This window comes from Bos taurus, chromosome 2, assembly GCF_002263795.3.
Source record: "Bos taurus isolate L1 Dominette 01449 registration number 42190680 breed Hereford chromosome 2, ARS-UCD2.0, whole genome shotgun sequence".
Classification (NCBI taxonomy): Eukaryota; Metazoa; Chordata; class Mammalia; order Artiodactyla; family Bovidae; genus Bos; species Bos taurus.
In genome coordinates, this window is record NC_037329.1 from 16,398,762 (window position 1) to 16,415,703 (window position 16,942).

The following is a 16,942-nucleotide window of genomic DNA, read 5'->3' on the forward strand; positions in this document are numbered from 1 at the left end:
AAAATAAAACAAATGTCAGCACATGAGAATCTGACTTGGAGGTAAGATATTCAAAATCAGCCTTCTATAAACACTATCTTTAACTCTACTACAATAAAATAGACATTAAACACATTTAAATTGCCTACGAAGTAAAGATGAAGCCCACTTTAATTCATTTGCATTTTACAGTCATTCATGAGGTATTTAATGTGTGCTGGGTGCTGGGTCAGATGCTAATGATATGAGAGAAAACAAAATCTCTAACTTTGACAAAGAGTCTGCTGAGGGAGAGAGGAATATAAACTGTTCTCAGAGCAGATGACATTCCTGTTCCATCAAAAAGATGACTCAGAAGAGTCGTTCTTCATCTTCTGCCACCAAATCTTCCAACCCACCAGCATCTCTAAAACTGTATGCTCTGCCTGTGCGGTGACTCAGTGGATTCACTGTCCATGTTCTACATAGACCAACTTCTCTCACACACTGGGTCCCACCTCTGTCTAATCAATGACTTTCCTCAGGTAATTATCTCCTTTCTCTTTTCTCTCATTACATCATGTTTCGCTCCTCTTTTCTGTATCACTGATATCATCATAAAAGCATTCTGTACTATCTATAAGTCTCAGTCTCATCTCTATACCCTCACCTCCTTCTGATCTCCCTTCACCCTCTTAGCTCAAACTATCAGTGTCCTTTGATACAGATCATCTCTGTCTCCTCCTTAAAATACATATATATATATTTTTAACTCGGAATTTTGTACACCATATATTTCTGATTTTTTTCTTACCTATATGGTTGCTACTTCTCAGTCTTCTCTGCTGGAACTTCATCTCCCCAACCTTGAAATGCTATAGACCCCTTACTCTTAGATGATCCTATCCACTCCAATGGCCTTCAACACATTCTATGTGCTGATGACCCTCAGATTTCTATTTCCAGAATGAATCTTTCCTCTGAATTGTAATACTTTGTACTAGGATGTCTAATGGGCGTTTCAATCCTTGCAAATCTGAAACTGGGCCCTTGATTCACCTCCCTACCGCTTGCCAAACATGTTTTTCCTCTAGAGATTCTTATCACAGTAGTTACTGCCATAAAGCATCTTATGTCAAAAATCTGGTGTCATAACTTTTCTTCAAACCCATCAAATGAATATTGATAGAATTAGATTTGAATAGTAGCCTGCCCTAACCTAATGTCTCTCTCTTGGGTTCATCACCTGGTACTCCAAGAAGTCTCTGCTCTGGTAAATCAACAGCCAGTTCTCCCCATAGTAGCCAGAGAAAAATATTTTTAAATGAAAATTATATCACATCACCCAGGTCCTTATGACAAAACACAAAGAATAAATAAAGAGCCTCTTGATGAAAGTGAAAGAGGAGAGTAAAAAAGTTGGCTTAAAACTCAACAGTCAGAAACGAAGATCATGGCATCCAGTCCCATCACTTCATGGCAAATAGATGGGGAAACAATGGAAACAATGACAGACTTTATTTTCTTGGGCTCCAAAATCACTGCAGATGGTGACTGCAGCCATGAATTTAAAAGACGCTTGCTCCTTGAAAGAAAAGTTGTGGCCAACCTAGACAGCATATTAAAAAGCAGAGACGTTACTTTGCCAACAAAGATCCATCTAGTCGAAGTCATGGTTTTTCCAGTAGTCATGCACGGATGTGAGAGTTGGACTGTGAAGAAAGCTGAGTGCTGAAGAATTGATGCTTTTGAACTGTGGTATTGGAAAAGACTCCTTTGTACTGCAAGGAGGTCCAACCAGTCCATTCTAAAGGAGATCAGTCCTGGGTGTTCACTGGAGGGACTGATGCTAAAGCTGAAACTCCAATACTTTGGCCACCTGATGTGAAGAATTGACTCATTGGAAAAGACCCTGAAGCTGGGAAAGATTGAAGGCAGGAGAAGAAGGGGACAACAGAGGGTGAGATGGTTGATGGCATCACTGACTCGATGGACATGAGTTTGAGCAAGCTTTGGGAGCTGGTGATGGACAGGAAAGACCGGCATGCTGAGGTTCATGGGGTTGCAAAGAGTTGGACACGACTAAGCGGCTGAACTGAACCCAGCTCCTGGACACTGTGTGGTAGTTTTCCAACATTCAGAATAAAATCATAGTCTTTACCTTATCAGGCTCAATGTAAATTCTCACTTCCATTTCCTGTCATTTTCTCCTTGCTCATGACACTCTGTCAGCCTTTTTGCAAGTTTTACCTTTTTACCTCAGAATCTTTATAATCACTGTAACTACTTCCTGAAACAATTTTTCTCCAGGAAATCACATGGCTCATTCCTTACTATGTTCATGTACTACCCAAATATCATTTCCTAAGAGACAACCCTCTTAATATCAACTCTTCTCTAACCCCATGCTATGCTATGCTATGCTAAGTCACTTCAGTCATGTCCGACTCTGTGCGACCCCACAGACAGAAGCCCACCAGGCTCCCCCGTCCCTGGGATTCTCCAGGCAAGAACACTGGAGTGGGTTGCCATTTCCTTCTCCAATGCATGAAAGTGAAAAGTGAAAGTGAAAGTGAAGTCATGTCCGACTCTTAGCGACCCTATGGATTGCAGCCTACCAGGCTCCTCTGTCCATGGGATTTTCCAAGCAAGAGTACTGGAGTGGGGTGCCATTGCCTTCTCCATACCTTGTTATAATTTTTCTAGCATTTATCACCACCTGATTTGCATTCTAATTTACTTGTTTGTATATTTACTGTTTATTCCACTATTATATAAATGCCATAGCCACAGGATTTTTGTTTTGTTCTCAACTCTATCCCTGGAGAAGGAAATGGCAACCCACTCCAGTGTTCTTGCCTGGAGGATCTCAGGGACGGGGGAGCCTGGTGGCTGCCGTCTATGGGGTCACACAGAGTCGGACACGACTGAAGTGACTTAGCATAGCATAGCAACTCTATCCCTAGAGCTAAGAACTGTCCTTGGAGTATCTTGGGCACTCAAATATTCATTTAACTACTGAATGAACTAGTCTCCATATTCAGCGAGATAGCACCTGGTACACGCTTTCCTAACTTTTGTAAACTTTGTTCATTTCTCTTATTTACCAAGCTTATACTTTTGGAAGCAGTATACTAACCCTATGTTGTTTATAGGTAACTGGAAATAAGCATTCATTTGTAATACTTTCTATATTTGGGCACATCTTACCCTGAGGTGGAAATCAAACAATATATGATACAGTGAATACAACATTCCACAGCACATCAATTAAGTACAAATAAGTGATTAAAATAATTACCAAGACAATCACATTATTTTAAATAATCTAATTTTTAATAATTTTAGTAATTAGGAAAAATATATTTAGTAATTAGGAAAAATTATATTTATATATATTAGAAGTTTGTATATTTAAGGGATGAAACAAGATGACCCAAGATTCCATTCTAGAGATGGGTGCAATTTGAGCTCTTCAAAAAGGAGGGCATGGGAACCCACCTAGTATTCTTGCTTGGACAATTCCATGGACAGAGGAGCCTGGTGGGCTACAATCACAAACAATTGGACAGGACTGAGCAACTGACACTTTCACTTTCAAAGAAAATTGTAGTATATCTTGTGGCTGGTCTTAGATATTTGATACCAGAATCAATGTCTGGTTTCCTGAATTAGGTTTTGATGTGTTCCCTGACATCTAAGATTTGAAGTTCGATGAGCTAACAATACTAAAACTTTGCTTTCTTAGTGACAAATGAAACATGTACTTGAAAAGTAGCCTAATAACTGTGTAACCTAAAAAAAAAAAAATCTGAATAATGGTATCGAGTCATAACCTGCAGAGATAAAGAGATTGATGTTCCCACTGTTCCTGAGCAGACTTAGATTAATTGTCAAACTTCCAATGAAGGAGTGAAGAGCTGCTTGCCTCAATCTTGTTGAGAATAAAGATTCTGACACTTCTTATTTCACATTACAAAGGTAAATAAACATACTTAATGCAATATATTAAAGCACAGGGTTGGGAGGAAAGAGGAACAGGCTTCTAATTTTTGCTCACCCCCTAAGAAGTAGTATGGCCTTGAGCCCCAATTTCCCCATTTTTATCATTAATAACAGGTGAGGGGAGTGAGATAAAATAATTCTTTGTGTCTTCTACTTGAGGCCAATTTGCAATATAAACCACAAAGCCACTTATTGGCAGTTCTACAGATTATACTGAATGTAAGATCATTTTTGTGCCTTTTAACAAGGACAAAGATATAAAATATATCCATGGCATAAAATTTTTCCATAAAGTCAATTAGAACAATAGGAAAAACCCCCAAAATCAGTTCCTTCAAAACTCAAAAATTAACCAATGGTCTGTAATAATCCAAGGAACATTCATTCAATAAAATTGGCTCAATTTTGGTAAAAAGCAGTGAGCTTTGTGGTGTCTTAACTTGCCCTGTCCCCATCTGCTCTTACTACCTCTGTGATATCTTTGAAAACCAGCAGCTTTGCAGTCTACTGTGAAAATCTTCAGTTTAGCAGTCACTTGGTGGAGCAGAATGAATTCAGGGCTCCCCACAAGTCAGAGAATTACTGTTAGTTGATCTGCCTGACAGCTGCCTGAAAACCACCACTTAAAGGACTTGTATTTATTTCACCTGATTCAGAACTTACTCAATGAGAAAAGCCCTTTGGGAGGGGTGGTATTTGTCTAAAATGATTAGGGGCAATTGTTTAAGACTGCAGCTGCCTGAAGTAGTGATAACAGTTGGAGAAATCAAGAGGCTTACCAGAAAATATAAAAGGAAACACTAGAAATTAGATGTCCATATGGGGCTTTTAAAAGTTCTGACATTTTCTTGGAAAAGAAGGCCACTCATATGTGCAGGGCTGCACTCAGGAAAGACTGTATTCAGGACTGTGTAAGTACTGAGGAAAGCCTCAAAAAAGTCCTAAGCTCTTACTGATAGCTCTGCGTAATCAGGAAATGAAAGTTGAGACATAGTGTAAATTGCCAGAGCATTTGTGTCCAAACATGCACACAAATCCCCTTAGAAAACACTGGGAGAATTATTGATTCATTATATTTGAGGAAATCTCTATCCAATCATCAGCTGACCACTGAGGTAACTGAACAGAGACATCAGAGGCTACAAGTGACAAAGAGTACAGAATTGGTTCAGTTCAAACAGAAAGACAATTCTTTGTGAAGATGACAAGAGTGAGTGGGATGTGATTTCCAGAGCAACCACATATTCCTAAAGATGTCCAGTTTTCAATAAAAAAATCATGAGACATGAAATGAAACACTAAAGTATATTGCATATGCAGGAGAGATTAATAGAAACTGTCCCTAAAGAAGCCCAGATGTTACTTAATAGAAAAAGATATTAAACCATTCATTATAAATATGTTGAAAGAACTAAAGGAAACAATGTCTGAAAAATGAATGGATATAAGAGGAAAGATGTCCCAAATAGAAAATAACAAAAACAGATGTAATTTTTTTTTTAAGAGTGAAATAGAAATACTGGCATTAAAGTCAAACAATTTAAGTGAGAAAAAAAAAAAGTACCAGAAAGTATCAACAGCAGCTATGAGCTGAACAAAGGAAAAATTAGCAAACCTGAAGATAGATCAGTTAAGACTATGTAGTCTGAGGCATCGAAAATAAAAAAGAATGAAGAAAAATGAGCAGAAACTCAGGCTTGTGGGATAACACATAAAAAATGAGAGTTCTGAAGGCGTGAAGAGAAAGAAAGGGGCAGAAAGAATATGTGAAGAATCAATGACATACAACTCCTGAAATGATAAAAAATATTCATCTACCTATCCAAGAAGCTCAATAAATTCCAAGCAATAAACTCAAAGAGATCCACAGCTGCACACATAACAGTAAACATTTTGGAAGCCTAAGACAATAATTTTCAGTGTAGCAAGAAAGACATGACCAAACATGTACAAGGGACAATCAATAACATTAACAGATGATTTTTCATCTTCAGCTATGAAGTCCAAAAGGCAGTGTGATGACATTTTCAAAGTGTGGAAATCAATAATTCCATACTCAGCAAAACTATTCTTCAAGAATGAAGACGTTAAGATATATTATGGACAAATAAAAACAGAATTAATTGATAACAGATGTGTCCCACAAGAATTAACACAAGGAGTATTTCAAACTGAAATAAAAGGACACTAGCAAGAAATTCGGAGAAGGCAATGGCAACCCACTCCAGTACTCTTGCCTGGAAAATCCCATGGACTGAGGAGCCTGGTAGGCTGCAGTCCATGGAGTTGCTAAGAGTCGGGCACAACTGAGCGACTTCACTTTCACTTTTCACTTTCATGCATTGGAGAAGGAAATGGCAACCCACTCCAGTATTCTTGCCTGGAGAATTCCAAGGACAGAGGAGCCAAGTGGGCTGCCGTTTATGGGGTCGAACAGAGTCGGACACGACTGAAGCTACTTAGCAGCAGCAGCAAGAAATTTGAATCCACAAAAATAAGAAAAGAGAAGTTAACTATATAGATATAGATAAAAGAGACTAAGTATCTTTTATATTCTCTTACCTTGTTTAACAACAGTTGAATAAAGCAATAATTATAAAACTATGCTGATGCTTGTAATGCACAAATATGTAATATAAAAATACTAATGTATAAAGATTATAATAATAGCATAAATGAAGGAGAGGAAATATAGATATGTTGGTGCAAAATTCCTGCCTTCAATTGAATTTAAGCAGGTATGAATTTGAACTAGATCATTGGTGTCAACATGTTTGATTGTAACACTCAGGGGTACTTGGGGATTACATATAATCAAAAATACATTAAAATAAATGAAGTGAAGTGAAGTCACTCAGTCATGTCCTTACTCTTTGTGACCCCATTGACTGTAGCCTAACCGGCTTCTCTGTCCATAAAATAAATGAGGGAATGAAAATGAAATATTAGAAAATATTTAACACAAAAGAATGGATGAGCGAAGGGAGAAAAAACATACAAATGACATATAAAAACTCAAAAAACAAGTTAGCAAAGTGGATAAGAAACAATCTCCAGCTACATGCTGTTTAAAAGAAACACACTTTTAAAAGACAAGTTAAAATTATGAAAATTAAAAGGATGGAAAAATATATACCATGCAAATAGCAAAAGAGGTATCATGGCTATGTTAATATCAAACAAAAAAAACTTAAAGACAAAAGTTGTTACTACAAAAAAAGGAAGATATTTTATAATAAGATAGTCAATATATTAGGAAGGCATAATTATAACCAATATATATCAGACAACAGAAACTCAAAATATGTTAACAAAAATGTATGAATTTAATAAGAGAAATAGACAATTCGACAGGAATAGAGAATTCAAGACTCCATTTCAAGTAAGTCTTCTACTACATGATTATATCAGAAGAAATAAGGAATATAAAACTTGAACAACACCGCAAATCAACTAAACTTAATGGGTGTATATGTATTTAAAATATTCCACATAACTACAAAACAGTACACATTTTTCTCAAGCCCACATGGCTATACTCCAGTAAAGAATGTTTATGAGGCCATAAAAAAGCCATAATAAATGTAAACTGCTGAGAATTATTCAAAATATGTTAATTAAAATCTGACTACAAAAATAGAATCAAACTAGAAATCATTATCCAATGAGAACTTAGAAAAGTCACAAATATTTGAAAATTAACACTCAGTGGGTCAAAGAGAGAATCACAATTAGAAACTATGTAGGTATGATTGAAAACAAAAACATAACATACTAAATTAAGAGCAGATTGTGAAAGCAGCATTTAGTGGAAAACTTACAGCTGTAATAGTCATATTTAAAAATACGAAAGGTGTAAAACAAAGTATATACATTGTATAGTCCTTCAGTTTCTGTTATTTGTCAAGGATTTATAAACCAAATTCATTGTTCTTCATAAATCTGACTTCATTTCAGTTATTGACCCTTCATTTGAGAGAGTACCAGCAATTGTGATTAACTCTGTTAACTCTCAGAGAAGGCAATGCCACCCCACTCCAGTACTTTTGCCTGGAGAATCCCATGAACGGAGGAGCCTGGTGGGCTGCAGTCCATGGGATCACTAGAGTTGGACATGACTGAGCGACTTCCCTTTCACTTTTCACTTTCATGCATTGGAGAAGGAAATGGCAACCCACTCCAGTGTTCTTGCCTGGAGAATCCCGGGGATGGGGGAGCCTGGTGGGCTGCCGTCTATGGGGTCACACAAGAGTTGGACATTACTGAAGTGACAGCAGCAGCAGTACAAGAGTTAACAGCTGCTGCTGCTGCTGCTAAGTCGCTTCAGTTGTGTTCGACTCTATGTGACCCCATAGACGGCAGCCCACCAGGCTCCCCCGTCCCCGGGATTCTCCAGGCAAGAACACTGGAGTGGATTGCCATTTCCTTCTCCAATGCATGAAAGTGAAAAGTGAAAGGAAAGTCACTCAATCGTGTCCGACTCAGTGACCCCATAGACTGCAGCCTACCAGGCTTCTCCGTCCATGGGATTTTCCAGGCAAGAGTACTGGAGTGGGGTGCTACTGCCTTCTCCAAACTCTTGTACTAATTCCTGAATAAAGCATAGACTCATCAGATCAATTTTTTTTATCATGAATGTTTGTGATCATGTTATAATTCAACAATTTCATATGCAAGTGCTAGCTAGCTTCACTGCTCAAAATTTAGAAGAAGAATAAAAAATTTTAAATGAATTTTTAAAAGCAAAACTGACACATGTATTGTATAATTGTAAGCATGCCTATAGGGATGACCACTTTTTATTTACTGCACTACACTCATAAGAACCCTTTTGGTTAGCTGTCTTAAAATTTAAATCAAGACTATTTATTTGAAATATATGTATAGTATCTTCCCATTCTATTTCACTGCAAATATTGAGATTTGTCTTCTCTACCTATTTAAATGATATTTCAGTTTGATTCTCAAATACTTTGACATGGTGAATAATCATACCTGAGAAATTGTACTTCATTCTTTCAATAATATAAGCTGTTTTCCAAACCCCATTTAGCAGATTAAAATTAGCACACTTTCAGTTATTTAATGTTAAAAATTTGTGTACTTACATGAGGTCTTTTATGGTCATAGGTGATGCAAGAATCAATTCTACTCCTGTATCAGTCACAGTTACTATATATATTGCCATGATGAATATGTGGAGGAAAAAATATTCAGGTTTATACACTTGTACAATTTTGTATATTCTGATTCTGTAAAAATTGATTTATTTTTTATAGGAAGGAAAAAGCCGGCTGTGATAAAGCAGCAAGAAGACCAAGGGTTTTATCATCAGTGCTCAAGGGCATTGAAACTTTGCTAGCTTACCAATTCACATGGCTGACTTAATATACTAGAGTAATAAATTTTTAAAAGCCATTCTTTTCTGTAGCTTTGGTATTAAAGTGCCAATACTATGAATAATAAAGGGAGAATCATAAAGGAGAAACCAGGAAGTTCCGGTTGTGTTTGTGTTACCTAAAGGAGCAGTGGGGAGGCAGATGTGACCAGCCAACTATCACTTGGATAGTTGATTTAGAATCATCCATGCTTGCATTTTCTGTTTTTCATACATAAGTGTATTACAAAAGGTGAACTATTTTACTATTTACTTAAATAATACCATCCCAGATATACTAGAAATTTCTCTAATAGATATAACTGTGTTGCATCTATCAAAGAAAAGAAGAAAAACCTTAAATCAATAACCTAAATTTACATCTTAAGAATCTAGAAAAGGCAGAGGAAACAAAATCCAAAGCAAGCAGAAGGAATGAGGCAATAAAACTTAGAGCAGAGATAAACAAAATAGACAATAATGAAATAACAGAGAAAGATCACCAAAACCAAAAATTTCTTCTTTGAAAAATCAAAATTAACAGTTAACACATTACATAACAAATGAAATGTAGAAGTTCTCATTAAGAAATAGCTACCGACAGATTCAAGAGGAAAGAGGAAACCTCAATTGATGTATTAACAAGTAAAGAGATTAAATAAGATAAAAAATATATCACAAAGAAAGCCTGAGCCCAGATGGCTTTAGCAATGACTACCAAACGTGTAAGCAATAACTAAAATGAATCCTTCATAACTTCTTCTCAAAAGTAGAAAAAAAGGGACTACGCCACAATTCCCTTTTATAAGGCCAGTACTACAATGATAACAAAAACAAAGACATAACAAGAAAACTATAGACCAGTATCTGTTATAGATGCAACAATTCTCAAAATACTAACAAACTGAATTCAGACACATGAAAAAGATTATACATGATGACCTAATGGGATTTATCCTTGGGAGGCAACACTGGGCTGACATTCAAGAACTATTAATGTAAGTCACCACGGCAAAAGACTAAAAGACAAAAGTATATGATAATTTCAGTTAGTAGAAAACATACCAATAAGTATTCAAGATCTAAATAAATGGTAAGATATCCCATTTTCACAGATCAGAATTAATACTGCAAAGAAGGCTGCTGCTGCTGCTGCTGCTGCTAAGTTGCTTCAGTCGTGTCTGACTCTGTGGGACCCCATAGACGGCAGCCCACCAGGCTCCCCCGTCCCTGGGATTCTCCAGGCAAGAACACTGGAGTGGGTTGCCATTTCCTCCTCCAATGCATGAAAGTAAAAACTGAAAGTGAAGTTGCTCAGTTGTCTCTGACTCTTAGTGACCCCATGGACTACGGCCTACCAGGCTCCTCGGTCCATGGGATTTTCCAGGCAAGAGTACTGGAGTGGGGTGCCATTGCCTTCTCCAAAGAAGGCAATACCTGCCAAATACAGATTCAACACACTGCTAAGTCATATCAGTCGTGTCCGACTCTGTGAGATCCCATAGACGGCAGCCCACCAGGCTCCCCCATCCCTGGGATTCTCCAGGCAAGAACATTGGAGTGGGTTGCCATTTCCTTCTCCAATGCATCAAAGTGAAAAGTGAAAGTGAAGCCGCTCAGTCATGTCCGACTCCTAGCGACCCCATGGACTGCAGCCTACCAGGCTCCTCCGTCCATGGAAGTTTCCAGGTAAGAGTACTGGAGTGGGTCACCAGTGCCTTCTCCGATTCAACACAATCCCCCACCCGCCCCCCCCCCGCAAAATTCCACCTGGCTTATTTATAGACATTGACAAGTTGATCCTAAAATTCACATAGAAATTCAAGGGTCAAAGGTAGCCAAAACCATCTTGAAAAATAGAAAAAAATGGAGAAATCACATATCCTGATTTCAAACCTGACTCTAGAATAACTTCCAGTTTTTGGTTCTGCATGTAAAGAACTTGAAGTCACCATTCAATGCTAATGAGTAAAATGCGAACCAGAATGAAAAATCAGTAACTCTCCTATGATCTATAAGAAAGGGCAGGACACAACGGCTGCTCTCAAGACAGGAGAGATGAACAGGGAAGTACAGAGATTTGTGGCTTGTTAGAACAGAATCTGATGAGTAATAACTACCACAGGAACCAGTGTTGGGGTAGGACAAGCTGAACGATAACTTACGAACTGCTTGAACAAGTGAAGAAGTCTCAGAGTTAAAAACTCCGGAAGCAGAGAGTCATGGGGAGAGATGCGGGTGCTCCACGATATGATGAGGTTTATCTTCAGTAAGTCAACCAGATACCCACAATAAATATAAGAGAAAAAAAAGTATTCTGTCTTGCTTCTGGAAGGGTGAGGGAAAAAGGGAAATATTTTTAAATAGGCCAAAGCACTGTGCTGTTCTTAACAAGGCCTGCCTTCAGGGAAAACTACTTAACCAAAGTCTATATTACTGGGGTTTTATCAGAGTCTAACTGAACCAGGAAAGGAAAACACCCAACTTACACTCACTATTGCTGTCCTGTCCCATCTAAGCTGTGAAAAGAAATTGAGAAACACATGTTAAATTCACAGTTCAAAGGCACAGACATTAAAAGACTGACCTACTCAAAGACTAGAGAATGTTTTCCCTATTCCCATATCTCACCACCATATTAGTAAAGGCTTATTTAGAGAGGTTTCTTTTACCCAGTACATAATGCCTAGCTTGGAGAAGGCAATGGCACCTTGCCTAGCTGCTGCTTCTGCTGCTAAGTCGCTTCAGTCATGTCCGACTCTGTGCGACCCCATAGATGGCAGCCCACCAGGCTCCCCCATCCCTGGGATTCTCCAGGCAAGAACACTGGAGTGGGTTGCCATTTCCTTCTCCAATGCATGAAAGTGAAAAGTGAAAGTGAAGTCACTCAGTCGTGTCCGACTCCTAGCGACCCCATGGACTTCGGCCTACCAGGCTCCTCCGTCCATGGGATTTTCCAGGCAAGAGTACTGGAGTGGGGTGCTACTGCCTCGCTACTCAGAAACAATTTTAAGACACACCGAAAGGCAAACAACAACAAGAAAAAATAATTTAAAGAGACAGTGTCATAGAGAAGAACAAATCTGACCCCATCATGGATGTTTCTTTTACTTTAACCTTTGTATTCTATTGCTTTTGGTGCAAGTTAAAAATGTTGCCTCAATATGTAAGGAAATTTGGAAAACTCAGCAGTGGCCACTGAACTGGAAAAGGTCAGTTTTTATTCCAATCCCAAAGAAGGGCAACATGTCAAAGAATGTTCAAAGTACCACACAACTGCTCTCACTTCACATGCTAGCAAGGTAATGCTCAAGATCCTTTAGGCTAGGCTCCAACACAGTATGCAAACTGACAACCTCCAGATGTACAAGCTGAAATTAGAAAGGGAAGAGATAGCAGAGATCAAATTGCCAACATCCACTGGATCATAGAAAAAGCAAGCGAATTCCGAAAAACCATCTACTTCTGCTTCATTGACTACACTAAAGCCTTTGACTGTGTAGATCACAACAAACTGTGAAAATTCTTAAAGAGATAGGAATACCAGACCACCTTACTTGCCTCCTGAGAAACCTGCAAGCAGGTTAGAAGCAACAGTTAGAACAGAAACCTGTAAGAAGCAACAGTTAGAACCAGACATGGAACAATATACTGGTTGAAAATTGGGAAAGGAGTACTTCAAGCCTGTATATTGTCATCCTGCTTATTTAATGTATATGCAGAGTTCATTATAGGAAAGGCCAGGCTGGATGAAGCACAAGGTGGAATCAAGATTGTTGGGAGAAATATCAATAACCTCAGATATGTAGATGATACCACCCTAATGGCAGAAAGTGAAGAGCAACTAAAGAACCTCTTGATGAATGGGAGAGAGGAGAGTGAAACAGCTGGCTTAAAACTCGACATTCAAAAAAACAAGATCATGGCAACCAGTCCCATAACTTCATGGCAAGTAGACAGGGAAAAAAAGGAAACAATGATAGATTTTATTTTCTTGGGCTCCAAAATCACTGCAGATGATGACTGCAGCCTTGAAATTAAAAGAGGATTGCTCCTTAGAAGAAAAGCTATGAAAAACCTAGACAGGGTATTAAAAAGCAGAGACATCATTTTGCTGCCAAAGGTCCCTATAGTCAAAGATATGGTTTTTCCAGTAGAGAAACTGAAGAATTGATGCTTTTGAACTGGTACTGCAAAAGACTCTTAAGAGTCTCTTGGACTGCAAGGAAATTAAACCAGTCAATCCTAAAGGAAATAAACCTTGAATATTCATTGGAAGGACTGATGCTGATACTTAAGCTCCAATACTTTGGCTGTTGTTGCTGCTGCTGCTAAGTCACTTCAGTCGTGTCTGACCCTGTGCAACCCCATAGATGGCAGCCCACCAGGCTCCCCCGTCCCTGGGACTCTCCAGGCAAGAACACTGGAGTGGGTTGCTATTTCCTTCTCCAGTGCATGAAAGAGAAAAGTGAAAGTTAAGACATTCAGTTGTGTCCGACTCTTAGCAATCCCATGGACTGTAGCCTACCAGGCTCCTCGGTCCATGGGATTTTCCAGGCAAGAGTACTGCAGTGGGGTGCCATCGCCTTCTCCCATACTTTGGCTACCTGATGTGAAAACCCAACTCATTGGAAAAGACCCTGATGCTGGGAAAGATTGAGGGCAGGAGGCAAAGAGGATGACAGGATGAGATGGTTGGATGGCATCATTGACTCAATGGACATAAGTTTGAGCAAACTCCAGAAAATAATGAATAACAGGGAATCCTGGTGTACTACAGTCCATGGAGTTGCAAAGAGTCAGACACAACTGAGTGACTGAACAATAAGAATGTTGCCTATAGCCTGAAATATATAGGATAGCCAAAGCTCTGACCCTTAAAGATATAACATGATCCCATTCAAATAGACACAAAAAGTTTCATAACAGGGAATAACGTTTGTCTTGGAGGTTTATAGGAACATTGTGACTGGACCTACATGGACAGAGGCAAGAATGAAGGATTCTGGAACAAAGAAGTTTGCAACAACCAATTGCACCCATCCTCTCTTACTATTAAAGAAAAGCCTGAATTGTAACTCAGGTAAGATGGTTCTTTGGGACCCTGGTCTACCATCTTCTCTGTCTACTAGCTTTCAGAATTAAGTTGTTCTTCCTTGCCCCAGCAACGAATCTCTTGATTTATTGGCATGTCATGCAGTGAGTGGTACAAGCCTAGACTCAGTAACAGTGGCAAGCACTAGAACCAGGCATTGCAGGGCTGGTGGAATGATCAAACTGGAATTTTAAACAACTGTGATTAATATACTAAAGACCCTAGTGGATAATGTATACAGAAGGCAAGAAAATATGGGCAATGTAAGCAGAGAGAATGAAGACACTAAGTACACACCAAAAAGAAAGTCTAGTGATTGAAAAGAAAAACAAACAAACAAAAAACTGCAGCAGAAAAGAAGAATGTCTATAATGGACTTAGTACTCTGCACATGACTAAAGAAAGACTCTCTCAACTAAAAAGTATATATCAATAGGATCCTCAAAGAAAAAAGAAAAGGCAGGAAAAAAGAAAACCCACAATAGATTGTCCAAGGACTATGGGACGGTGGAATGTCTAACAAAAAGTGTGACATAATTTTTAATGGGATGACCAGAGAAGAAGAGAGAAAAGGAGTATTTGAAGCAAGTTTACTTTCAACATTAAAAAATCAATTAATGTAATTCATCACATCAACAGACTAAAAACTGAAAACCATATGATCTTATTAATAGATGTGGAAAAACAATCAACAAAATCTAACACCCATTAATGATTAAAAAAAACCCCTCCAAATTAACAAGGAATAGAGGAGAATTTTCTCAATTTGATAAAAACCATCTACAAAAATCCTACAGCTAACATCGTATCAATGGTGAAAGACTAGAAGTCTTCCCATTATGATAGGGTACAGGACAAGGAGGTCTCCTTTCATGGCTCCTTTTAACATTGAACCAGAAGTTTTTACTAATGCAACGATGTAAGAAAAGGAAATAAAAGGTATACAGATACAGAAAGAAGACACAAACTGTCTTATTTCACAGATGGCATAGATAGAAAATACAAAATAACTGACAAAAAACCCTTGGGAGGAATAAGCAGTTATAGCAAGACTGCAGGATACAAGGTTAATATAGAGAAATCAGTTGCTATGCACCAACAAACAAGCAGAAATTGAATTTAAAACAATATCATTTATATTAGCACCCAGAATAAAGTACTTAGATATAAATATAAATATATATGTGTGATTTATATGAGGAAAATTACAAAACTCTAATGAATGAAATCAAAGAAGAATTAATTGGTAAGACATTCCATGTTCATGGATAGGAAGAATCAATATGGTCAAGATGTTGGTTGTACCCAACTTGTCTATAAATTCAGTGAAATCCCAATAAAAATCCCAGCAAGTAATTTTATAAATAATGACACACCAAATTTAAAGTTTCAGTGTGGAGGCAAAAAAAAAAAAAAAAACTCAGAACCAACGCAGTCTGGAAAGAAAAGAACAAAGTTAGAGAACTGACACTACCCAATTTCAAGACATATTATAAAGCTACAGTAATGAAGACAGTTTGGCACTGGTGAAAGGACAAATGTATCAGTGGAAAAAGAATTTAAAAGAGTCCAGAAATATACCCTATAAATGCAATCTATTGATATTTGACAAAAGAGCAAATGTGATAAAATGAAATAATGATAGTCTCTTCAACAAATTATGCTAGCATTCATATTTTATATGTGAATATAGAGACAGATATTTCTGCCTTCACAAAAATTAATTCAGAATGGATCATATACCTAAATGTAAAATTCTAACCTAAAAAAACCCTCAGATGACAACATAGGAGGAAATCTGGATGAACTTTGTTTTATTATACAAAAAAAGATACTTTGCATGGAAAAAAAAAAACTAATTTATAAGCTGGTCTTCATTAAAACTAAACTTCTTTCTCCGTTAAAAAAAAAAACTGAAAGAATGAGAAGACAAATCAAATACTGAGAGGAAGTACACCTGCCAACACATGTTATATCTTTTTGATTACAGCCATTCAAACAGATGAAGCCAGATATAGAAAAGCAAATACTGTATTATACCACTTATACGTGCACTCTGAAAAAAGAAATCAAACTCACTTGGAGACAGCAGATTGGTGGCTGACACAGGTAGGGGTAGGGGTGGGCAAAATGAGTAAAGGGGATCAAAAGATCCAAACTTCCAGTTATAAGATAAATATGTCCTGGGAATGTAATAGATATCATGGTGACTATAGCTGACAATTCTCTTCCGTATATTTGAAAGTTTCAAAGGGAATAAATCTTAAAATTATTTTTTTTTTGTGATGAGAACTTTTTAACTCTTTGGGAAAAGAAAAGAAAGAAAAACAGCAAGACACTTTTGAGTGAAAATTGTGAAATAGTGTGAACAGCTACTAGCCATTTAACTCTGGCTCTTAGAAGTTTTCCGAAATATATGGAAACTCCCAACATGAGAAATAGTTGTAATTAACCACTGACAGAGGAAAACACAGACAATGGAAGTAATCAACTCTGTCTACTAAATA

At 37.7% G+C, this 16,942-nt stretch overlaps 1 long non-coding RNA gene across 1 annotated transcript in view; it reads right to left on the minus strand.

Annotated features, from left to right (window-relative positions):
* Window positions 1-16,942, minus strand: part of LOC112442542 (uncharacterized) — a 114,496-nt gene that overhangs the window by 66,466 nt on the left and 31,088 nt on the right. The gene's annotated exons all lie outside the window — the stretch shown is intronic.